The sequence below is a fragment of the Glycine max genome, chromosome 3 (genome assembly GCF_000004515.6).
Source record: "Glycine max cultivar Williams 82 chromosome 3, Glycine_max_v4.0, whole genome shotgun sequence".
Taxonomy (NCBI): Eukaryota; Viridiplantae; Streptophyta; class Magnoliopsida; order Fabales; family Fabaceae; genus Glycine; species Glycine max.
In genome coordinates, this window is record NC_016090.4 from 28,124,115 (window position 1) to 28,149,711 (window position 25,597).

Sequence of the window (25,597 nt, forward strand, 5' to 3'; positions counted from 1 at the left end):
ATAACATGTTGCTTTGAGATTATAATATTATTATTGAGATTGAGTATAAGTGTAAAGTTGAACATGTGTTAATTTGTGAGATACGTGTAAATATGTGATGATGGATTGTGACACTATGAGATGTGAAATTGCGAATGAGTTTTAGTTGTGGATAAGTGTGTAGTTAACACTTGATGTGAAATTACTCATGTTGTAAGCTATGAATTGTACAATAACCCGACTAGTGTTATCTTGAGAAAAACGTTGATGCGCAGTGTTAAAGTGAAAGTGTAGGTTTCCTTTTTAGGAACCAGTGTTAAAGAGAAAGTATATGTTTCCTATTTAGGAACCAATGTTAAATTGTAGCGTGATATGTTGTACGTGTTTAAAACACGAGTATGAGGTTGTGGGTATTGTATAATTCACGAGCAGTGTCTGTGTGCTAAAATGATTTTAGGGGTTGGACCTGAATCAGGAGGGAGAGGCCCTGACGGACTCTTCGGAGTGTAGGCCTTGAAGGTCACCGGGTTTGAGTGCTCCTTTAAGAATATGCTGATCCCATATGGTTGGAGCATTCTCGCAAAATATCGTGACCCTGACTGGTCTCCCTATGATCTTACTTAGTGAGAGTGATGTGACAAACCCATTGTGTGGTGTGTCTTGTTATGTACTCCTAAGCGTCCTAGGGTGATTTTTCACTGACATGGTACCACATTGCATATAGGATTGAGTCTTAGCATAACTGTTGCATACGCTTGCTAATTGTTTATTATGAAATTGATGTGTTATTATATCTTGATTGGAGTGTGGGATTCTTGTGTAATGTGATTGATGATTGAAAGTGAATTTTGAATGACAACGTGGTGAAATTACGTGAGTTATGTTTAAGCAAGTGGTATCTCATTTATATAATATGTATATTTAATTGTCTTGTTTCTCTATTAGCTAGGAATGTGATAACTCACTCCCTGTGTGTTGTTGTGTTTGGATCCTGTGATGATCTTGAACTTGTGTTCGGGAAAGCAGATGAATAGGTGGATGACTATGAAGAACCTCATGCTAGAGGACACGGGAACACAACACTCTGATAGGATGTGACATTAGGATATAGGTTCTAAATTAATTGTATGAAGCTTAGACGACCTTGTTTGAGTCGAGATTACTTTATTATTTATTTGGACAAGTTTGAATATGATGTAGAAGAAAATGAATGTGAGCCTTTTTCCCCTTTGGAAGACTTGTTTCGAAAAAAAAAATTATAAAAATACTTTAATTAATATTTGAATTTTTATTCCTTTATTAGTATATATGTAATGGGTAAAGGGTGTCACAAAGTGTGGTTGCTTGGGTGGCTTTTGGCTGCTCTACATTTCTCAATGTCATATTAATTGGAGCCTTATGTAGGATCTTTTTCTTCATTTTTCAGTACAAGAAGAAGCTTAGAGGAATTAGCAAAAGTGAAAAGGCCCTTGAAACTAATTTGCATTGCTTCAATTATAAAGAGCTTCAAAGAGCTACCAATGGTTTCCAAAAAGAGCTAGGAAGAGGGTCTTTTGGTGTTGTTTATGAAAGAGTGATAAACATAGGCTCAGCTATTCCAATAGCAGTGAAAAAACTGAACAATTTGCTTTTCCAACAGGTTGAGAAGGAGTTCAAGAATGAGTTACAAGTCATTGGTCTCACTCATCACAAGAACTTGGTTCGGTTGATTGGTTATTTGTGAGGTTGAAGTAGAAAGATTGTTGGTTTATGACTACATGAGCAATGGCACTTTGGCAAGTCTTCTTTTCAAAAAGGTGAAATGTGACACCCTCTACCCCACACATATATGTACTAATAGAAATAATTAAAAAAAATAAACTTAATTCAAGTTTTTAACACATATTTAAATACAAGCCTTTCAAGAGGGTAGGAGGCTCACATTCACCTTTCTAACATCATCATAAAACTTTTCTAAATAAATAATAAATTCACTTCGGCTCAAACAAGGCCATCTATAAAATCCTATACCCCAATGCCACATCCTATCAGAGTGTTGTGTCCCGACGTCCTTCAGCACATGGTACCTTAAAGCAATTCACCTAGTCATCTGCTCCCCCGAACACAAAGTTCAAGATCATCACAGGATCCAAACACAAATAACACGCGGGGAGTGAGTTATCACATTCCTAACTAATAGAGAAGCAAGACAACTAGATATACATATCATATAAACCAAATAAAACTTAGTTACACGTAATTCACGTAATTCCACCACTTTGTCATTCAAAGTTCACTTTTCAATCATCAATCACATTACACAAGAATCACACGCTCTAATCAAGACATAATAACACATCAATTTCATAATAAACAATTAGCAAGTGCATGAGACAGTTATGCTAAGACTCAAGCCTATATGTAATGTGGTACCATGTCAGTGAAAAACCACCCTGGGGCGCTTAGGAGTACATAACAAGACACACCACACAATGGGTTTGTCAGGTCACTCTCACTAAGTAATATCATAGGGAGACCAGTCAGGGTCACGATGTTTTGCGAGAATGCTCCAACCATATGGGATCAGCATAGGCTTAAAAGAGCACTCAAACCCAGTGACTCCCATGGCATACACTCCGAAGAGTCCGTCAGGGCCTCTCCCTCCTGATTCAGGTCCAACCCCTAAAATCATTTTAGCACACAGACACTGTTCGTGAATTATACAATACCCATGACCTCACACTCGTGTGTTAAACACGTACAACATATTGCGCTACAATTTAACACTGGTTCCTAAATAGGAAACCTACACTTTCTCTTTAACACTGGTTCCTAAATAGGAAACCTACACTTTCTCTTTAACACTGCGCATTTACACTTTTCTCATGATAACACTGGTCGGGTTATTGTACAATTCACAGCTTACAACACAAATAATGTCACATCAAGAGTTAATCACACACTTATTTACAACCAAAACTCATTCACAATTTCACATCTCATAATGTCACCATCCACCATCGCATGTTTTCACGTATCTCACAATTCAACACATGTTCTACTTTACACTTTTACTTAATCTCAATAACAATATTATAATCTCAAGGCAACATATTATTCCATAACTCATCACATATTTCATTTGTAAACACTACTCATGAATTATACAATACCACGACCTCACACTCATGTTTCAAACATGTTTAACACAACTGCGCTACAATTTAACACTGGTTCCTAACTAGGAACCTATACTTTCTCTTTAACGCTGCGCATAAACACTGGTCGGGTTATTGTATAATTCATAGCTCACAATATAATTAATGTAACATCAAGTGTTAAACACATCCACTTATTCACAATCGAATATCATGTCCACACTTTAACATCTCATAACATCACATCAACCATCTCATAACATTCCTAATGATATTCATAAGGTACAACACACACATGTTCATCAAATTTAACCATAATATTCTGAAACTCCAACACTTAATAAATTTTGGAATCATACTATAACACTCTACAATATTATTTACATAAATTATTAATATAAATAACTACCTCTATATATATAAGCTAGCATACATCATATTGAATCACAAATATCAAAGTAAGCTTTCAATGCACAAATTCTAAATAATTATATGAACACTTTGGTCAATTTCAATTATGATATTATTTTTTTTTTAAATTATATATATAAAAACCTAAAAAAAGCAAGAAAAATAAAAAATACAAAATCAATATCTCTCTCTAAATTTTTCCTTACTGTATTTCATCAATTCATATTAATTAGAAAAATGCTCGATTTATAGAATTCACGCTCAACACAATAGCATATCAATTTCACAATAATTGGTCTGTCAAACATATATAATTCACTGTAATAATTATAAGGATAAAATGAAAATTGCAAAAACACCCCAAAACTCATTCCAATTGATATTTCTAAGGATCCCTACACATGTTCTCACTAATCTCCAATTGTGAATAACTCATCCTTTACCTCTGAGCGGACTCACGTGTCTTCAGCCAGCGATAGCAGCATCACTAGTGGTTCCCTGAGATTCCTTCAGTTATTCCTCCGACTGCTCTGATAGAATTCCCAAACGTCAGAGAGACGTAGAAGAGATTGAAACCTTCACTTGTACTGTCTTCATGAAATTCCTTTTTCTCCATCCACGAATATTATCTCACAAATCCCAACGGTGGAAGTGTTCACAATTGGGTTTCTAACAACATATCCAAATTTCATGAAAATCCAACGGTTAAAGAAACCGGGATCATAGTTTTACCGAGACAGTTTTGGGTATCTGCGGGAAATTAAAAGGCTACAATGCGAAGGGTTTTCCTATAAGCTCATACATGATTTTGAAATTCCAACCGGTGAGAATTCTCGGAATTGGGTTGTGAACCTGGTGTTTAAATTTCACGACGATCCAACGGTGAATGAGTCCAAAATCGTTGTTTTTATGAGATAGGTTTAGTGAGCTACGGAAAAAGAAAGGGTTTTGAGAGGAGAAGGGGAAAAACGAAAATGAGAGACATATGAGGCTGATGAGTCAGTCTGAAAAACCTAGCATATTGCTACTTATAGCTAGGGGCATTTAAGACCTATTATTTACTCTATTTATTTATTTTTATTATTTTTACTAAAAAACTTTTTAAATTTATTTATGAAAAAAATGGGATGTTACATGAAACCTGATTGGAAACTAAGGTTAGAGATTGCATTTGGGGTTGCTAGAGGACTTGCATATTTGCATGAAGAGTGCATCACTCAAATTATCCATTGTGACATAAAGCCACAAAACATACTCCTTGATGAGTATCATAATGCAAGAATTTCTGACTTTGGATTGGCCAAGCTCTTGAAGATGGATCAAAGCAGAACCAACACTGCCATAAGGGGAACAAAAGGGTATGGGGCACTTGGATGGTTTAAAAATATGCCTATCACAGCCGAAGTGGATGTCTATAATTATGGTGTGTTGTGTGACACACACACATATATACTAATAATAAAAGGAATAAAAATGCGGAATTGATTAAAAGTTTTAAAACACATTTAAATAAAAACATTTCAAAAGGGTAAAAATTTTCACATTCACTTAGTGAAATCATAATAGAACTTGTTTAAATAAATGATAAAATTATCTCGATTCAAAACAAGGTCGCCCATTCCGAAGAGAAGTCGCACTTAAGTGGAAAACATAAAACAACTATATTATTGATGAAATTATAACATATGAAATAAAATCCTATGTTCCGATGTCACATTTATCAGAGCATTTCCTTGGCACAGGCTAAGCCTTTCCATTTTCATCATGGAACTCATCATATGCTGCCTTACCTGAAACAAAATGGCAATCAACACAAACACACACAGGGAGTGAGTTATCACATTTCTAAATAAAATACGGATAAACAAAAACATTAGCAAAATACATTATACAATTATTTATAACATAGCTTAATACAATCCACATTACTTTATCACTTTATCATTTAAAATTCATCTTTCAATCATTAAACACATTACACATTAATCACACACTCGAGTCAAGACATAACAACACTCACCAATTTCATAATAAACAATTCACAAGCGTTATGCAACAATTATACTGAGACTCAAGCATATATGCAATGTGGTACCTTGTCAGTGAAAAATCACACAAGCGCGCTTGGAAGTACATAACAAGACACGCTACACAATGGGTATGTCAGATAACTCTCACAAAGTAAAATCATAAAGTGACCAGTCAGGGTCATTCTATTTTGCAAGATTGCTCAAATCATATGGAATCAACATAGGTTTAAAGGAGCACTCAAACTAAGTGTCTTTACCCCCAAGGCCTAGACTTCCAAAAATCCATTAAGGTCTCACCTTCCTGATTTAGGTCCAACCCCTAAAAATAACTTTTGCATGCATACACTGCTCATGAATTATACAATACCCATGACCTCACACTTGTGTTTCAAACATGTTTAACACATTGCCCCCAATTTCACACTTTAGGTTCCTAACTTGGAACCTACAATTTTCTTTCAGCACTTCGCACATAAACATTTTTTCCAAGATAAACACTAGTCGGGTTATTATATAATTCACAATTCACAACATGAGTAATATCACATCAAATATTAACTACTCACTTTTTCACAACTATATCCCATGTCCATAATTTAACATCCCACAATTAATTAACTACAAAATATACTTAACAAATAGATAAACATGTATTATAATAATAAGATATATCTAACTTCAAAGCTTATAAATATATTTACATGCATCAAATATATATAACACCCCACTATACAAATACATGTAATACTAAATATATACATACATACATATATATATATATATATATATATATAATTAATAATAACGATAATAATAAACATATCATTAGATAAATATTATATATATGTAAGTAATTAAATGTACTAAAAACATTAATATAAATATATTAAAATATTAGTGTAAGTTTAATATAAATATATATATATATATATATATATATATATATATATATATATATCATGAAAATTCAACCAACAATTAGAAACAACAGCTTGATTTCGAGCACTGCACCATCATCACGGAAATTAATCACAATTTTTTTTTAGAATTATTTCAGAAATAAAGTACAATTTGATAGAATATATCCTTGGCAAAAAAAGAGAAAATGTTATGAGTATCTAAAGAAATTATACAATAGAGGAACAGAAAGAGGTCATTCCCCTTATGGTAAATTCCTCCTTGCTTAATTCATCAATTAGAAAAAAGCCCAATTTTTTAGGATTCCCACTCAATAGAGGAACACATCAATTTCACAATAATTTTGCATCAGGATACCAATTAGTCCGTCAAACACAATAAATCCGTGATTTAAAATATAAGAACAAAATTACATTTCATAAAACAACCCAAAATAACCCAAAAATTGATCTTCTAGGAATCCCTACACATGTTCATTCTAATCCCCAAGCATGAGTAACTCATAATTTACCTCGAGGTAGTCGCTCAAGCATTCTCTGTTAGACAAATGGCCTCAGTTATCTTAAGAAGGGTGGGTTGAATTAAGATAACAAGAACTATTCCCCAATTAAAATTTCACTCTCTCTTTTTAGATTAACAATGCACCCTTAACATGAATTACTCAAAAGACAATTCAAAATAAACTTCTTTCAAGCCAAAGATAAATAGCAATAAATAAAAGAAGTTTAAGGAAAGAGAGAAATGCAAACTTGATTTATACTGGTTCGGCCACTTCCTGTGCCTACGTCCAGTCCTCAAGAAACCCACTCAAGATTTTTCACTCTCTCGTAAAATCCTTTTACAAGTTCTGAACACACAAGGACAATCCTTCCTTTGTGTTCAGAATTCTTTTACAACAAGAGACCCTCGGTCTCTTAATCCCTTTTCAGAAGTAAGAAGAAGAGAAGAAGAAATCTCTCTTGAAAGAGATAGATTGTACAATGAAGATCAATCACAATTCCTTATTGAATATGCAAGTGTTTGACCAAGGAATCTTTGAGAGGATAAGACATTTCAATTCAAAAAAAGTCTCTTAATCTTTTGAGAGGATAAAACTTTTTGGGCAATGAAAACTCTCTCACAATTCATGTTTCCAAGTCACATATAAATAGACCTTTAATGGCCATTCATAAATCATTTGAATAGATGTGACTCTTGGAAGTTATTTTCTAAAATTTTCCTTTGGTAATCGATTACAGGATTTGTGTAATCGATTACAGGTTTAAAAATTTGAATTAAAACGTTTATTAACTGCTGGTAATCGATTACCAATATTGTGTAATCAATTACACAGTCTAAAATTTGAATTCAAATATTTAGTAGCTGTTGTAAATCATTTTTGGCCACTGGGAATCGATTACATCCTCTGGTAATCGATTACCAGAGAGTAAATCTCTTGAAAAACACTTTTTAACTTAAATTACTTGGCCAAACCTTTTGCTATATCAAATAGGAATTCCATTCCTGACATACTAGTGATCATCTTGATGTTGTGGCTTGTATTCTTGAATCATTGTCTTGAATTTAAACTTGAAAAGCACATTTGCATCATTTGCATCAAATCATCATGATCATCATCAAAACACCAAATTCATTTGCTTCTACAATCTCCCCCTTTTTGATGATGACAATATAAGTCCTGAAATCAAGATACAAGCAAACAATGTAAATGTATAAAATTGGCGTTCACTCCCCCTATGTTTTGGAATTGATGATCACTTGATTTCTAAGCTTTTTCTAAGCTTCTCTACACCCCATTTTTCTCCCCCTTTGGCAACATCAAAAAGCCAAAGTACGTGGGAATCAAAACAGATATAATAATGAAGTGGACAAAGATCAATGACAAATTATAAATCATAACCAACCAAAATCATAAATAAGACATAACCAAAAACAGAATCCAATCAGTTCATAACACATAGAGTTAAAGCATAAAAGTCTAAAACCCAAATACTGAAAGATAAATAAAGTACTGAAAACAAGAATCTAAATATCATAGCCAAAATACACGGCTTATAAGAAACATAGAATTATAAACTAAATTCTAAGAAGGTGGAGGTGGTGGTGGAAGATCGAAACTCTGACAAATGTAACTCACATCTTCTTCAAGCTGTGTGAGGCGAATATCCATTTCGGCAAAACGAGTATCCAGTGAGTCGAAACGTTCACCAACATAAGAACGAAGACCCCGTAACTCAGAAAGAACTTCAGTCATGAGGGCTGAATCATCTCGCTGAGGAGGAGGTGAAGGAGTACGCTCATCTTGAGGAGGGAGTGCGTCTTTCTTCAGCCATTGACCATTCCGATCCTTACGGTATCCAAAGGAAGTCACTGCACCAACACCAATTGTAAAGGAACGCTTGACTTGAACAAATGGTTCATCATCAAGCGGAATTTGAAAATGACGCAAAAATAAAGTTATCAATTGAGGGTAAGGGAGAGGTGCATTGGCCCGTAATGTCTTATGCATTCGGTACCGAACCAAGTGAGCCCAGTCGATCTGACAACCGGTAAGGAAAGCCCACATCAGAATCAAATCCTCCTCAGAGGCTTGTGCCAAATTTGAAGACTGGGGAAGAAAAATTCTAACAATTATATAGTGCATGATGCGATTATCAAATGTTAATGACCCGGCCAGCAATCTACCGGTCATTTCAGCCTGGTCATTGCAGACCATACAGCGAGCATCATGACTAGAATAATCAAATTTCCAGTCATCAACAATGGTGCCCTCAAAAGGTGCACCTTGACTGGGTAAATGAGTTAAAGAAAAGAACAATGATTGATCAATGATTATGGGAATACCATGCACCTCAGAAGAAATAATGCCATCCTGAATTTTTAAATTGCAGTAGAAGACCTTTACAAGTTCAGGATAATGTGGCAATTTTAAGGACATGAAACCAACCAAGCCAGAATTTTGAAACACTTGATAGCAATCAAACATTTCATCATTAAAGAAATCTACGTCTAGGTATTTAGGGTCTAAGATGATCCTAGAAGAAAATTGAGAAAGTTACCGTAGACGCTGATCATCGGATGAAAATAAAGTGGATGATCTTGGAGATGTCAAAGAGGGATGAATAGGTGCTATGGGTGCTTCGGATGGTCCGTGGCGGCGATGGGCAGCAGCAGCGGCGGTGGAGGATGATCCCTTTCTCTTCTTCGATGGTTCTGCCATTTGATGAAGTTTTAGTGAATTTCAATCGGTGGAAGTGAAAGAGGAGTGAAAGAGAGGAAGATTGGGATATACGGGACGTGTTTTGGTGAAGATTTGAGGAAGATATGAAGGTTTGAAGATTTAGGGATGGAGGAGGCACGAGGAGAAGCTTTGGCTGCGTAGCAACACTGGTTTCGTAGGTATTTATAGACGAGGATGAGTTGTAATCGATTACAAGGCTTGGTAATCGATTACAAGAGTAATAAGCCTTCTGGTAATCGATTACAGGATTTTGTAATCGATTACAGGCTGCCTGTTCTTGTGTAATCGATTACACTGGATGGTAATCGATTACCAAAGCATAAACTAGGCTAGTTCCTAAAAAAAAATTACCTATGTCTATGCTAAATACATCTAACACTATCAATCATCATCACTAATATGTATTTAATTCATTCAAACAAGTATTAATCAAACAATTAACACACACCAATCAAATATTTATAATTAAACACAATCAAACAAAAGCAATCATCAAAGCATAATCAAAGACAATCAACATAACTATCAATCAAAAATATTAATGAAAATTAAATATTTAAGGAGTAAACAAGCATCAAAACTCAATCAAAAGTTAACAATAGACAAAAATCATCAAAGGTTAGACAAAAATCATCAAAGTAATCAATCAAAGACAAGTGACCTGTTGGTATCATTTGATATTACTTGTTGGGCTTGTTGATCAAGTGACCTTTGTTTGTTGTCTCCATAAATCACATATTCATTATGAATAAACTTTGATGCATGCCATGTGTTTGGAGAAATTGTTATCAATGTATCGCTTTTGCTCTTCTCTGTTTTCATAGTCTTTCATCATGATACCCAGATTTATGATTTTATTTTTCTGAATCACTTGAAGAATTTTTGTCATTTTCTTCTCAAGTGATTTATGCTTTCTTTTCTTTGAGATTCCTCTTGTCAGATTTTTCAATTCTTCTTTCAAAGACAAGATAATCGAATCTCATGTGCCCAGGTTGATTGCTTTCATAGCATGTTGGGGCTAAAGAGGAGTCTTCTTCTTTCTTCTTTGTATTGATGTTTGATTCTCTTTTATTTCTTTTGTTTCTCAGAAATTGATTGAACCTTTTCACAAAGAGTCTGAAATCATCATCTTCTTCTTCTGTTTAAGTAAAGTCCTCTTTGTCACTTTCTTCTTGAATAAAAGATGATGAAGCTCTGAGTGTTATTCCTTTTCTCTTTATATCATTCTTTTCATGTTGATGGAGTCTCATAAGTTCCATTTCATGTTCTCGAAGTTTTCCAAAGAGAGTGGCAAGAGACATATTAGTGAGATCTCTTGATTCTGCAATTGCTGTTACTTTTGGTTGCCATTGCCTGCTTAAACATATCAACACTTTGTTAATAAGATCTTCATTAGGAAATATTTTTCCCAATGATGCAAGATGATTAACTATACGAGTAAATCTCTTCTGCATATCTTCTATGGTCTCATATTGAAACATTTTGAATAGTTCATATTCATGTGTGAGAGTGTTTATTCTAGATCTCTTGACATCAATTGTGCCTTCATAGGTTACTTGCAATGTATCCCACATTTCTTTTGCATTTTTACAATTTGAGACTCTAAAAAATTCATCCATGCCTAATGCAGAAGTGATTATATTTTTGGCCTTTAAATTGTATTGAACCTTTCTTCTTTCATCATTATTCCATTCTTCTCTTGGTTTTTCTATAGTTGCATTTCCCACTACCTTTGTAGGAATAAAAGGACCAACTTCAATGGCTTCCCATATATTTAAATCTATGGCTTCAATAAGGATCTGCATTTGGGTTATCCAATAGTGATAACCCTCGCCATTGAACATAAGAGGCCTATTAATAGAATTTCCCTCAAGAAATGGAAAGTTGGATGAGGCCATATCTATTCTTCAAGTTTTTAAACTTTATACAAGAAACCTGCTCTGATACCACTTGTTAGACAAATGGCCTCAGTTATCTTAAGAAGGGGGGGGGGGGGTTGAATTAAGATAACAAGAACTATTCCCCAATTAAAATTTCACTCTCTTTTTTTAGATTAACAATGCACCCTTAACATGAATTACTCAAAAGACAATTTAAAATAAACTTCTTTCAAGCCAAAGATAAATAGCAATAAATAAAAGAAGTTTATGGGAAGAGAGAAATGCAAACTTGATTTATACTGGTTCGGCCACTTCCTGTGCCTACGTCCAGTCCTCAAGCAACCCACTGGAGATTTTCCACTCTCTTGTAAAATCGTTTTACAAGTTCTGAACACACAAGGACAATCCTTCCTTTGTGTTCAGAATTCTTTTACAACAAGAGACCCTCGGTCTCTTAATCCCTTTTCAGAAGTAAGAAGAAGAGAAGAAGAAATCTCTCTTGAAAGAGATAGATTGTACAATGAAGATCAATCACAATTCCTTATTGAATATGCAAGTGTTTGACCAAGGAATCTTTGAGAGGATAAGACATTTCAATTCAAAAAAACTCTCTTAATCTTTTGAGAGGATAAAACTTTTTGGGCAATGAAAACTCTCTCACAATTTGTGTTTCCAAGTCACATATAAATAGACCTTTAATGGCCATTCATAAACCATTTGAATAGATGTGACTCTTGGAAGTTATTTTCTGAAATTCTCCTTTGGTAATCGATTACAAGATTTGTGTAATCGATTACAGGTTTAAAAATTTGAATTAAAACGTTTATTAACTGCTGGTAATCGATTACCAATATTGTGTACTCGATTACATAGTCTAAAATTTGAATTCAAATATTTAGTAGCTGTTGTAAATCATTTTTGGCCACTGGTAATCGATTACATCCTCTGGTAATCGATTACCAGAGAGTAAGTCTCTTGAAAAACACTTTTTAACTTAAATTACTTGGCCAAACCTTTTGCTATATCAAATAGGAATTCCATTCCTCACATACTAGTGATCATCTTGATGTTGTGACTTGTATTCTTGAATCATTGTCTTGAATTTAAACTTGAAAAGCGCATTTGGATCATTTGCATCATGATCATCATCAAAACACCAAAGTCATTTGCTTCTACATTCTCTGTTAGCAATGGTGGTATTTCTGGTGCTCTCCAAAGCTCCTCATCCGGTTGCTTTGTTAGGGTTCTTGAAAGTCCAAGAAAAAAGAACATAATGTTTTGTAGAACTGCTCTAGGGTTAAGAGTTCTTTTATATAGTGAGAGTTCTAATGACCTAATCTTATTTTTATTATTTATTTATTTATTTAAAAGAAAACCAAAGGAAGCAGGGGTTGAAGATGATGAATAGTATTTTTGTTCTATAAAAAAGGAAAATGCACCATTTTTGCACTAATTAGGTTTTGAACACACAACCAACAAGTTACTAGAATTTGCACAAACCACTAGATCATTACAAGTTCCTTGATATTTACTTGTTTTTCATTTATTATATTCTTATGTATTTCTATTTACCTTTGCAATTTATTGTGTTTTGATTTATTTTATGCATGAATATATTCTGAAAAAATTTTATTCCATGGATATATATATGAAATCAAATGCATAATATTATGTTTCAATTATGAAATTATATGTGGGAATTTTATTCATCATTGTATTATATCTTGATTTTGAAATGCAAAATACTATTTATTCTCATATAATAAAGTTTTATGTTTAAGTGATCTTTATAATTTTGATTAATTATGGATTTGTCACAACATTTATAATTTGATTAAAATTATATATTAAGTTGTTTAAAGATCATATAAGGAATTAGGCATAATATTGTTTTATATACCACAAGTCCCGCTGATCTTGATGTTACAAACAACAAAAATGAAACACAAGTCATTAACAAATACAGAAATTAGAATCAGAATATACCTCCAGTCATTGTCATGAAAGAGTTGCTTTGTTTTGGTTCTTCCAAACTCTCACTCTATCTCTGTAGATGGTGTATCAGACGAAAATGAAAGATGGGCTCAGGGACCAAACACATGTGCTGTATATAGGCATCTATCGTCAAGAATGCATTTAGTAGTCATTACCACCCATTGGTGTCATCAATATTTGGCATTTCAACTTCAAAACTAATGGAGCACTTAACCTTCTAAGTCAACATCATAATGATAAAGACCAAGACTCTGATTTCTTGAATATCAGAATAGTTCAAAAAGACTCAGAATGCATCACTTGAACAATTTGACCAGATTGTTGTTTCAAAGTTCTTCAATTTCCATATGCTGCCACAATTATTGAGGGCACATCATAAAGTAAGATCTATCTGCATGAGAAGATGCAAGTTTGTTGAAAGCTATAGTTGTCCATGGAAAACACTGGTAAGAAGCCTCAAGATAAAGTACTGAACAATAATACTCAGTCTGACCTTGGATAGAACACTAACACACCAGCAATTATAATTTCTACTGAGTCTTTATGAAATAATCAACTTTAGAATGCTTGAAGATATGAAGAAGTGTTAAAAGTAATGAAGTCACACTACATTAGAATGAAACATCAATCTAAAATTCATCAAAGGAATTCATCTAGCATAGATTCATTCTAAGTAAAACATCAGAATAAATATTGTGATGGTTTTTTAGAATGACCATCAAAAAGGTTCTTCAAAATGGTTCCTCATAATGGAACCTCAAAATGTTTTTGACAGCTATCACATCATTATAGTTGGGAAATGATTCTTCTTATTACATAAGTATGACAGTTGTGCGGAGCCCTCTCCAATGGTCTATTTGAAGTCTTTTAAGGCATTTTCGAATGCTATGAAGAACTAAGTTAAAGCACTCCATTTCTACAACATCTTGAACAAAATCTCTTTGTGAGAAATTTTGTGTTCTAGCTTCAACCCTCTTTGTGAGAGTGACCCACTTTTGTATCGAGCTCTATAACTTGTAATAACTTTAGTTATAAGTGAGACTCCTGAGTATAATTCCTCTTGTGAGTAGAAAATTTATTCTCTGTGTAGTAGAAGCACATACCCATATTCTGTAAAACCCAGAATTATCTAGTAAGAGTAAAATCCAATGGTGGCGATGGTTTGGCAAAAACTAGGTTGAAAGTCCAATGGGAAGCTGGCAAGGTTGTGAAATCCAGTGGTTGCTGATGCAGTTATGAACTGGTTGTGTTCGTGGAAATTCATCTTAAAGGATAAGGATGAGATGTAATCCAAGGTTAGGGTGAACTAGTATAAGAATATTTGTGCACTCTTCTTCTCCATCTCTTTCTTTTTTGCTTTTGCATAACTCTAAAATCTGGTTTTAATTAAGAACATTAAATTTGTTACTCTACATCTTAAACAACATAAACAATTTGGTTTTGATCAAAAGGTTTTTGTTGAATACCCATCTTTGAAATAAAAGGGTTTATTTTAATAGAATTGTTGCATTTTCATTCTTAGCAACTTGAATTTATATTTTGAGCTCCAAACAATTTTTTAAGCTATAGTAGTTTCTTCTAAATAATCATTAGGAATATTTTCCAACTAATAAAAAAGTCATAAAAGTTTTTCAAAACACCAAATCAACCCCCTTCTTGGTACTTTTCTCACTTCACCAAATACAAAATTTAAAAAATTTTGAGGCACCAAAAATATATCAAAGCCTTGAATTTAATATTATGAGGATATATACTATAAATGCATTTTTTCATAGATTATTAAAAATATGAAAAAAATTTGGGCACAAAAAAATATATTTAAATCTTGAACTTAATATTATTGAGGATATATTTTATAAATTTATTTATTATGAAAAAACATAAATATATTCTTATTATTTAAAATTTATATTTATAAAAAAAATTTCACAATTTTATTAAAAATAGTTTTGTTACTATATTGAAAATAGTTAAACTATATATTTTTCAATATTTTTATTTTTTAAAACTGAAAGCTTTTCTATCTAAAATTTAAAAATAAAAACCGTTTTTAGAAAATGAAAATAAAAAACATTTTTCCCAACTAAATTTAACGAGAGAGCCCATGTTCGATTTTCACCGTTTACATAATTTTCTTGGATCAACGGCAACCATACACCACGAGCGAGATTAATTTTGACCCGGACAAAGTATCTTTTAAAACAATGTCATAAGAAATGGGACTACTATTGCCACTATCAAAAAATTCTATTGGTACTACCAAATGTTTGCAATTACTTGATTACCCATAGTTCCATTTTCGCATACCTTTTTCGTTTTCTTCCCCTCTCCACGTTTAGCCACAGTCCCCACCCTAACTTTCTATTTTTTTTCTCACCCAAAACAACTCCACTGTCATTGCAGTTTCCGGTGCCCAAAACTCCGCGAAGTAGGGTAAAACCCTAGTTCATTTCACGTGCATGTTCCAAGTGTTGAATCTCTCAACAGAGTTGAAGCTCTCAACAGAGTTATCGTTCGTTTCTTCGTTTTTCTTGCAGGAAGAGACTACACCATGAAGGTTTCATTCCCAAACCCTAGTTTTTCTTTTTATCGTATCGCTTCGATTAATTCATGTTGCGTTGGGTTATCAATTTCCGCAATTTTATTTTGTGCAGTTCAACATTGCAAATCCAACCACAGCTGCCAGAAGAAGCTCGAGATCAATGACGATCTGAAGCTGTAATTCCTTCAGTTTTTTTGTCTTCATTTTGGTTTTTCAAATGTTATGTGGTGCGTGTGTTGTTTTTCTTCGTGTTAAACGCTTCGTTTCAATGGTAATTTCAGCTAGAAAGTTGTTAAGTTCAATTAAAAGTTTCTTAGAGTTGTTTTCTGTAGTTAGTGAGCTATGGTAGCTTTCTATCGAACAATGCTTATGAAACTGTTTTGTGATGAGTTTTCTTCTAGCTATGGGTATAATTGATTGTATCTTAGAAACTTAAGAAAAGTGTTGAAGAGGAAGTGGGTTTAATGGGACATCCTTGAACTGTGTTTTCTTTCTGCTAATGAATTTGATACGCACAAAGGAAAAGGAAGGATATACTTTTACAGTGTGTTTGGATTGGCGGTAAGGACTCAAAAACCATGGTGTCCCACCGACTTCCCACCACACCAAAGAATAGCTTTAAGGCTACCATGTTTTTTTCAACATGGTCCACTGTGGTTCCAAACTGTCACTTTGATGCAATTCTTTATGTGCTCTTGATGCTGTTAGCCAATTAGAATTAGAGTTTCACCTTGTTATTAGTGTAATAAAGGTTTGAATTAAAGGTTAGTATAGTTTATTAAGGGGAAACTCTGATTCGAATTGGAGAATAGTACTGAAAGCTTATAAGGAATTGCATCTTAGTTTTGTCCGAATCTATAAAGGTAACACATAGAACATCGGGAAAAGGAAATGTTGATGCATGCATTCCTGTCCTTGGACCTCACGTTGGCTCTGATCCTTGTGACTGTCATCATCCTCAACTGTGATTATTGGAAACACCCTCATTAGTTTCTGCAGCATGCATCCTGCTTGCAGTTAGGGGTGGATAAACGGGTCCAGGCCCATGAACAGGCCCACGGAGCCCGCGGTCCGTGCGGGTTACGGACCAATTTTTTTAAACGGTTCATGGTTATGTCATATTTTTGGGCCCACCCCGCTTAACCCGCAGACTATGTGGGTTTGGTCCGCGGGGTCCGTGGGTTGCCCGCAGCCCGCATTAGGTTTGATTTATGTGACCTTTACCCAATTATATTAGGTTTGATTTTCTCTTTTTCACTTTAAACTCTTCTTTTAAAACAATACATAAAGAAATATATTAGATAAAATAAAGATTTAAAGATAAAAATAAAAGATTTAAATTAAAAGATGATAAAGGTAAAAATGGATAAGATAAGATAAATAAAAGATAATAGAAATAAAAGATTAAGATAAAAAAGATAAGTGATAACATGTTAAAAATCTTCATTTTTGATATTTTCTCTATCTTTTTCTCTTTTAATCTATCATTTTCATATATGTAAGCCATAAATAATAAAAATATCAATTCTTATCGCAAAAAATAATTGTTAAATAAATATTTTTAAAGATATTTCAATATATTTTTATTATAAAAAATAGCTCACATCAGAGATGGAGAAGGCTCAAGCTACTTCAAATATGGAATCATTTGTTGTTGAAGATGTTTAAATTTCATATTTTAGATTTATTGTTTGGATTTTATTTTGTTAAGACAATATTTATTTTATTGATGTAATTGACTAATTATTGAGATTTTATTTATATTTGTATTGAACTTAATTTCATTGTATTGTATTTTTATTAAAATTGAAATTCTTTTAAAATTAGGCCCGCGGACCGGCCCGTTTGACCCGCAGGGTCCGCAGGGCGGGACGGACCAATTTATTTAGTCCGTGTAAGAAGCGAGGCAGACTGGCCCAGTCCGCTGCCAATGCGGACTTATGCGGGCGGACCTTACACGGGGTGGACGGGCTCACTTACCCACCCCTACTTGCAGTGTTGGTTTTACTGGGTTTACCCTCTCCTGAACTCTTGCCTGTATTACCTTTCTAACAGAAGCGTTGATTGGACCAACTACCATAAATTTTGTTGGTTTAAGCACTGGTCAACCTTTAGTGCTGAAATGAAAATGAAAGCAGACTCGATATTCATAGGAGTTTAATTTTTCTGTTATACAACCTAGTTGCTTCTGTTTCATGTGATAATTATCGGGCTGTGTGACTTATTTTCCTGATATAATATTCTATGTGAAATTGCAGACGGGCCTTTTGGGACAAGAGGATTTCACAGGAGGTCAGCGGAGATGCTCTCGGTGAGGTATGCTCTATAGATCAGAACATTCAAATACCTGTTTCGATATCTGTTGAGGAGCATTGATAATTATTGATCTTGTCAACTTTAAAATTCTGCTACTAACAGGAGTTTAAAGGATATGTCTTCAAAATCACTGGTGGTTGTGGCAAACAAGGATTCCCAATGAAGCAGGGGGTGCTAACACCTGGCCATGTTCGTCTTTTGCTCCACAGAGGTAGAACTGTAATGACTAATGAAGCTTCAATTTTTTTATTTGTGTGCATTTAACATATTATAATGTGGCATCAGCTGTAGCATTTGTGCAGCCCTTTTGTTGTGCATTAGAAGTGGCTATGTAAATTGTGGTTGTCATCCACAATATGTGCACTGCCTTTGTTTAAGAACTTGTTGCATAATTCTTTTAACTGATATAATGACTTTTTCTGGCAGATGCATGTCTTTTTATTCTATGACTTTATTCCTTTTGAAGATGGTCCTGAGAGGTATTTTTAATTCTCTTTGCACTGATTGTGTGAACAGGAACTCCTTGCTTCTGTGGGTACGGAAGGCACAATGGAGAGCGTAGGAGGAAGTCTGTTCCTGGGTGCATTGTCAGCCCAGATCTCTCTGTTCTGAACTTGGTAATTGTGAAGAAGGGAGAAAATGATTTACCAGGGCTGACTGATGTTGAAAAGCCAAGAATGAGGGGTCCAAAGAGAGTGTCCAAAATCCGTAAGCTGTTCAACCTGTCTAAGGAAGATGATGTGAGGAATTATGTCAACACATACCGTTGATCCTTCACAACAAAAGCTGGTAAAGTTCATTGTGCTAGCCATTAAATAGAGGGGGGGGGGGATGGATATTTTATAATGAGAAAATGAGTTGAACCATTCATATTTTGTAACCTGTCTGTAACTCATCTGTCTAGATCTTTTTGTTTCATTTGTCATAATCATCTTGCCTATAAGCCAGTTTTTATCTAGTCCCGAAGTTGGATAGTCATACCATTGAGAGGGCTAATTTATTTTTTCATCTGGGGTACATTTGCATTAGTGTTGTTTTTTTCGTGTCCATGCATCAAGAAAGAGCTGGACATGTAATGTTTTTTCGGGAATGTTTCTTCAGTCTTTGGGTGTGTTGAAATATAAACTTGATTTGGGCCCAAATTAATTATTTGGTTCCTTGGACTTAGTTATTTTGGGCTTAAGTAATTATGGGTCATGTTTCTAGAGAATTCTTGTAGTGTTTGGAGTGTCTAGATATTTCTTATAGTTGTAATATTCTCTAGAATACTCTTTGGATCTCTAGAGTTGAGAACTCTCTAGAATTAGTGTGTCTAGAGTTCTCCTTAGAGTAGTATAAATAGAGATGTAATCCTACACATTTGTATCAAGCAAAAATACAAAGTTCTCTCCTCCATAAAGAATTCTCCTTCCTATCAAGTTTCTATTCAAAGTCTCCAATATTCCTAAACACTTTTCCTAAACATAAAAAGCCTTATTTCCAACAAAGTGGTATCAGAGCTTCAAGATCCTCAAAAGATGGCGAATGGAGGTTTTCCTTTCCAAATGCCGATGCTCACAAAGAACAACTATGATAATTGGAGTATCAAGATGAAGGCGCTACTAGGAGCTCAAGATGTGTGGGATATCGTAGAGAATGGCTTCGAGGAGCAAGATGAAGCCTCGCTAAGCCAAGGTGTAAAGGAGACGTTGAAGGAGTCAAGAAAGAGAGACAAGAAAGCTCTCTTTCTCATTTATCAATCGGTGGATGAAGATACATTTGAGAAGATATCCAACGCAACGACGGCCAAAGAAGCATGGGATAAGCTTCAAACTTGCAACAAAGGAGTTGAGCAGGTAAAAAAGATTCGTCTTCAAACTCTTAGAGGTGACTTTGAGCATTTGTTTATGGAGGAGTCCGAGTCAATTTCTGATTATTTTTCTCGAGTATTGGCCGTAGTCAATCAACTTAAAAGAAATGGTGAAGATGTTGATGAGGTGAAGGTCATGGAAAAAATACTTCGAACTTTAAATCCAAGTTTTGACTTCATTGTTACCAACATTGAAGAAAACAAGGATTTAAAGACCATGACTATTGAGCAACTCATGGGTTCCTTACAAGCATACGAAGAAAAACAAAAGAGAAAAATTAAACAAAAGGAGGCTACAGAGCAACTACTACAACTCAACGTAAAGGAAGCAAACTATGAAAATTACAAGAGCCAAAGAGGACGAGGTCGCGGCCAAGATCGTGGACGTGGACGAGGACATGGAGGAGAAGGAAGAGGTGGTTACAACAACCACTCCAACAAATTCAACAATGGAGAAAGAAGTTGGAATCCACAGGTAACAAGAGGTCGTGGAAGAGGAAATTCATGGTCGAGGTATGACAAATCACAAATCAAGTGCTTCAATTGCAACAAGATTGGTCATTATGCATCCGAGTGTAGATTCTCGAAGAAGGTTGAAGAGAAAGCTAACTTTGTAGATGAAAAAGGCAAAGAAGAAGAAACTTTGCTACTCGCGTGCCAAACAAATTTGAAGAGAAAAGAAACAAGTGGTACCTCGACACCGGCGCAAGCAACCACATGTGCGGCGATAAAAGCATGTTCGTGGAAATCAATGAAGCAGCAACTGGCGATGTCTCATTTGGAGACGACTCAAAGATACCAGTCAAAGGCAAAGGTAAAATTCTCATACGTTTGAAGAATGAGAGTCATCAATTCATATCCAATGTCTACTATGTGCCTAACATGAAGAATAATATTTTGAGCTTGGGACAATTATTAGAGAAAGGCTATGACATCCATTTGAAAGAACATAGTCTTTTCTTAAGAGATTGTAGACATAACTTGATTGCTAAGGTGCCTATGTCAAAGAATAGAATGTTCCTCTTGAACATTCAAAATGATGTGGCAAAGTGTCTCAAGGCTTGCTATACCGACTCTTCGTGGCTATGGCATCTACGGTTCGGGCACCTCAACTTCGACGGTCTAGAACGTTTAGCGAAGAAGGAGATGGTGAGAGGCTTGCCTAGCATCAACCACCCAGACCAACTTTGCGAAGGATGTCTAATTGGAAGCAATTTCGTAAAAGTTTTCCAAAGGAATCAACAACAAGAGCAACAAAGCCGCTAGAGCTCATACACACCGATGTCTGTGGACCAATCAAACCCAATTCATTTGGTAAGAACAAGTACTTTCTCCTCTTTATTGATGATTATTCCAGAAAAACCTGGGTTTAGTTCTTGAAGGAGAAATCAAAGTGTTTGAAAACTTTAAGAAGTTCAAAGCCCTCGTGGAGAAAGAAAGTGGTCTTTCCATCAAGGCCATGAGATCTGATCGAGGAAGAGAGTTCACTTCAAATAAGTTCAAAAAATATTGTGAAGACCATGGAATCCGTCGCCCACTGACAGTGCCAAGATCGCCACAACAAAATGGAGTAGCAGAGAGAAAGAACTGGACCATACTTAACATGGTGCGAAGCATGCTCAAGAGCAAGAAGATGCCGAAGGAGTTTTGGGCTGAAGCAGTGGCATGTGCAGTTTACCTAACAAATCGTTCTCCAACAAGAAGCGTGCATGAGAAGACACCACAAGAAGCATGGAGTGAAGGAAGCCCGGGATCTCTCACCTCAAAGTGTTTGGAAGCATTGCCTATACCCATGTTCCAGACGAAAAGAGGACAAAGCTCGATGATAAAAGTGAGAAGTACGTGTTTGTGGGTTACGACTCAAGATCCAAGGGGTACAAGCTCTATAATCCAAATAGTAGAAAGATCGTCATAAGTCGCGACGTGGAGTTCGACGAAGAAGATTGTTGGGATTGGAGTGTTCAAGAAGATAAGTATGATTTTCTTCCTTATTTTGAAGAAGATGATGAAATTGAACAACCAATCATAGAGGAACATATTACACCACCTGCCTCACCGACACCAAGGCTGGATGAAACAAGTTCAAGTGAGAGGACATCGCGACTAAGGAGCATTGAAGAGATTTATGAGGTAACCAAAAACCTAAACGACATTAACCTCTTTTGTCTTTTTGGTGATTGTGAGCCTCTAAGCTATCAAGAAGCGGCGGAAAACATAAAGTGGAAAGACGCCATGGACGAAGAAATCAAGTCAATCATGAAGAATGATACGTGGGAACTTACTACACTTCCACGAGGACACAAAGCAATTGGAGTAAGATGGGTGTACAAGGCAAAGAAGAATGCTAAAGGAGAAGTGGAGAGATACAAAGCAAGATTGGTGGCTAAAGGCTATAGTCAAAGACAAGGAATTGACTATGATGAGGTATTTGCTCCTGTTGCTCGTCTTGAAACTATTAGACTGATCATTTCTTTGGCAGCCCAAAATAAATGGAAGATCTATCAAATGGATGTGAAGTCAGCCTTCTTGAATGGTTTTCTCGAAGAAGAAGTCTATATTGAGCAACCACTGGGCTATGAAGTAAAAGGGCAAGAAGAAAAAGTCTTGAAGTTGAAGAAGGCGTTGTACGGTCTCAAGCAAGCACCGAGAGCTTGGAATGTTCGAATCGACAAGTACTTTCTAGACAAGAATTTCATCAAGTGTCCATATGAGCATGCACTCTATATCAAAGCGCAAAGTGGATATATTTTGATTGTGTGTTTGTATGTAGATGACTTGATCTTTACAAGGAACAATCCAAGCATGTTCGAAGAGTTCAAGAAAGATATGTCAAATGAATTTGAGATGACGGATATGGGGCTCATGGCATATTATCTCGGCATCGAAGTAAAACAAGAAGAAAAAGGAATTTTCATCACCCAAGAAGGCTATGCCAAAGAAGTCCTTAAGAAGTTCAAGATGGATGACGCCAATCCAGTTGGCACCCCGATGGAATGTGGCAGCAAGTTGAGCAAGCATGAAAAAGGAGCGAATGTGGATCCAACTCTTTATAAAAGTTTGATTGGAAGTTTACGTTACTTGACATGTACAAGGCCGGATATTCTCTATGCTGTAGGAGTAGTAAGTCGCTACATGGAAGCTCCAACCACAACTCACTTCAAGGCGGCAAAGAGAATCCTTCGATACATTAAAGGTACAACAAACTTTGGCTTGCACTATTACTCTTCTGACAATTATAACATTGTTGGCTATAGTGATAGCGATTGGAGTGGAGACTTGAATGATAGAAATAGCACTACTAGTTTTGTGTTCTTTATGGGAGATACTGCTTTCACTTGGATGTCAAAGAAGCAACCAATAGTTACACTATCAACTTGTGAAGCCGAGTATGTCGCTGCCACATCATGCGTTTGTCATGCAATTTGGCTAAGGAACTTGTTGAAAGAGATAAAAATGCCACAAGAAGAACCTATGGAAATATGTGTTGACAATAAATCAGCACTCGCTTTGGCAAAGAATCCAGTCTTTCATGGAAAAAGTAAGCACATTGACAAAGCTGCCGACATTTTCACAAAGTATGTGATGTCTCAAGATCAAGCTGCCGACATTTTCACAAAGCCACTCAAGTTGGAAACTTTCGTGAAGCTAAGGAGTATGCTTGGAGTCACAAATCAAGTTTAAGGGGGGATGTTGAAATATAAACTTGATTTGGGCCCAAATTAATTATTTGGTTCCTTGGACTTAGTTATATTGGGCTTAAGTAATTATGGGTCATGTTTCTAGAGAATTCTTGTAGTGTTTGGAGTGTCTAGATATTTCTTATAGTTGTAATATTCTCTAGAATACTCTTTGGATCTCTAGAGTTGAGAACTCTCTAGAATTAGTGTGTCTAGAGTTCTCCTTAGAGTAGTATAAATAGAGATGTAATCCTACACATTTGTATCAAGCAAAAATATAAAGTTCTCTCCTCCATAAAGAATTCTCCTTCCTATCAAGTTTCTATTCAAAGTCTCCAATATTTCTAAATACTTTTCCTAAACATAAAAAGCCTTATTTCCAACAGGGTGTATCAGAAGTTATTACTGTCATAAAAAATGATCATTATGCTGCTTGAGACTTCGTTCCTTGGGAAACAACAGTTTATCCCATGCTCTGTTAAGAAACAGCCTCCTGTCAATTCAAATTTAAAAGCAAAATCATGGATATTTATGACACTTCAAATTACGACCAAAATCCATTTGAATTGAAGAGTCGCTTTAATCAAAATGTGATGTTACCTCTTTGATATCCAATTAAAATTGGATCAGTTCATATTATGAATTCAAGTCTCAGTGATGGATTTTTGGTTGCAGGGAAAAAGGTGAGCAAAGCTCCAAAGATTCAGCGACTCATCACTCCACTGACACTGCAAAGGAAGCGGGCAAGAATTGCTGATAAGAAGAAGAGAATTGCAAAGGCAAAATCTGAGGCAGCAGAGTACCAGAAACTTCTTGCCTCCAGATTGAAGGAGCAGAGGGAACTCCGCAGTGAGAGTTTGGCAAAGAGGAGATCCAAGCTTTCCAGTGTTGCTAAGCAATCTGCCACTGCATAGGCCAGCTGCTCTCACAGATATGGTGAACTTTAACCCTCATCATAGTTTTGGTAGTGTATTTTGCTTGCTTGAATTTTTGTCGGTATTTGTAAACTTGAATATACACTCTTCATTTTATCTATTCAGTGATTAGTATGAACAAAAACCAGTTGTTTCAGTTATCTTGTTGGGAAAACTGCCTGCTTGTTTGTCTTTTGTTTTGATTGTGTTGAGTTCTGGTTTTCTTATCTGTTTTTTCTTGTTTTTCCCCTTAAAAGTCCTGATACATTGTTAAACACTAAAGAGGAACTGTATTATGAAGCTGTTAATTCACGGATTTATTAGTAGAGGCATGACTTTTTCGTACGGTTAAGAAAATTGTGAAATCAATATTGAATTTTAATCTTAATACAATTGTCGTCTTCTATATTGTAAAACAGTGTGTTGAGATTGTTATTCATTGCATGTCTTTGTTTAACAATTTTTATTTACTCTACCGAATCCGAGTTTAGTAGAATAAGATTTTGGATCATGTATTTCTTTTTAATTGGCGAACAAGATTCTACAGTCGTGCACTATCAATCATCCATGTACTGACCAAAGAAAGAAAAAAGTCACGTTAACTTTCTAATCACATTTAATTGGATTAATTTTAATTAAAAATATTTTCTTTAATTTATTCTTTGTTAAAATTTGATATAAAAAATAAGAGTTATTAAAATTATCAGC

The 25,597-nt window shown here is 35.0% G+C and overlaps 2 pseudogenes; both read left to right on the forward strand.

Annotated features, from left to right (window-relative positions):
- The first annotated feature begins 1,292 nt into the window (after positions 1 to 1,292).
- On the forward strand, positions 1,293 to 16,146 carry LOC102666342 (G-type lectin S-receptor-like serine/threonine-protein kinase RLK1; annotated as a pseudogene).
- On the forward strand, positions 16,143 to 25,054 carry LOC100796342 (40S ribosomal protein S6-like; annotated as a pseudogene).
- The last annotated feature ends 543 nt before the right edge of the window (positions 25,055 to 25,597 follow it).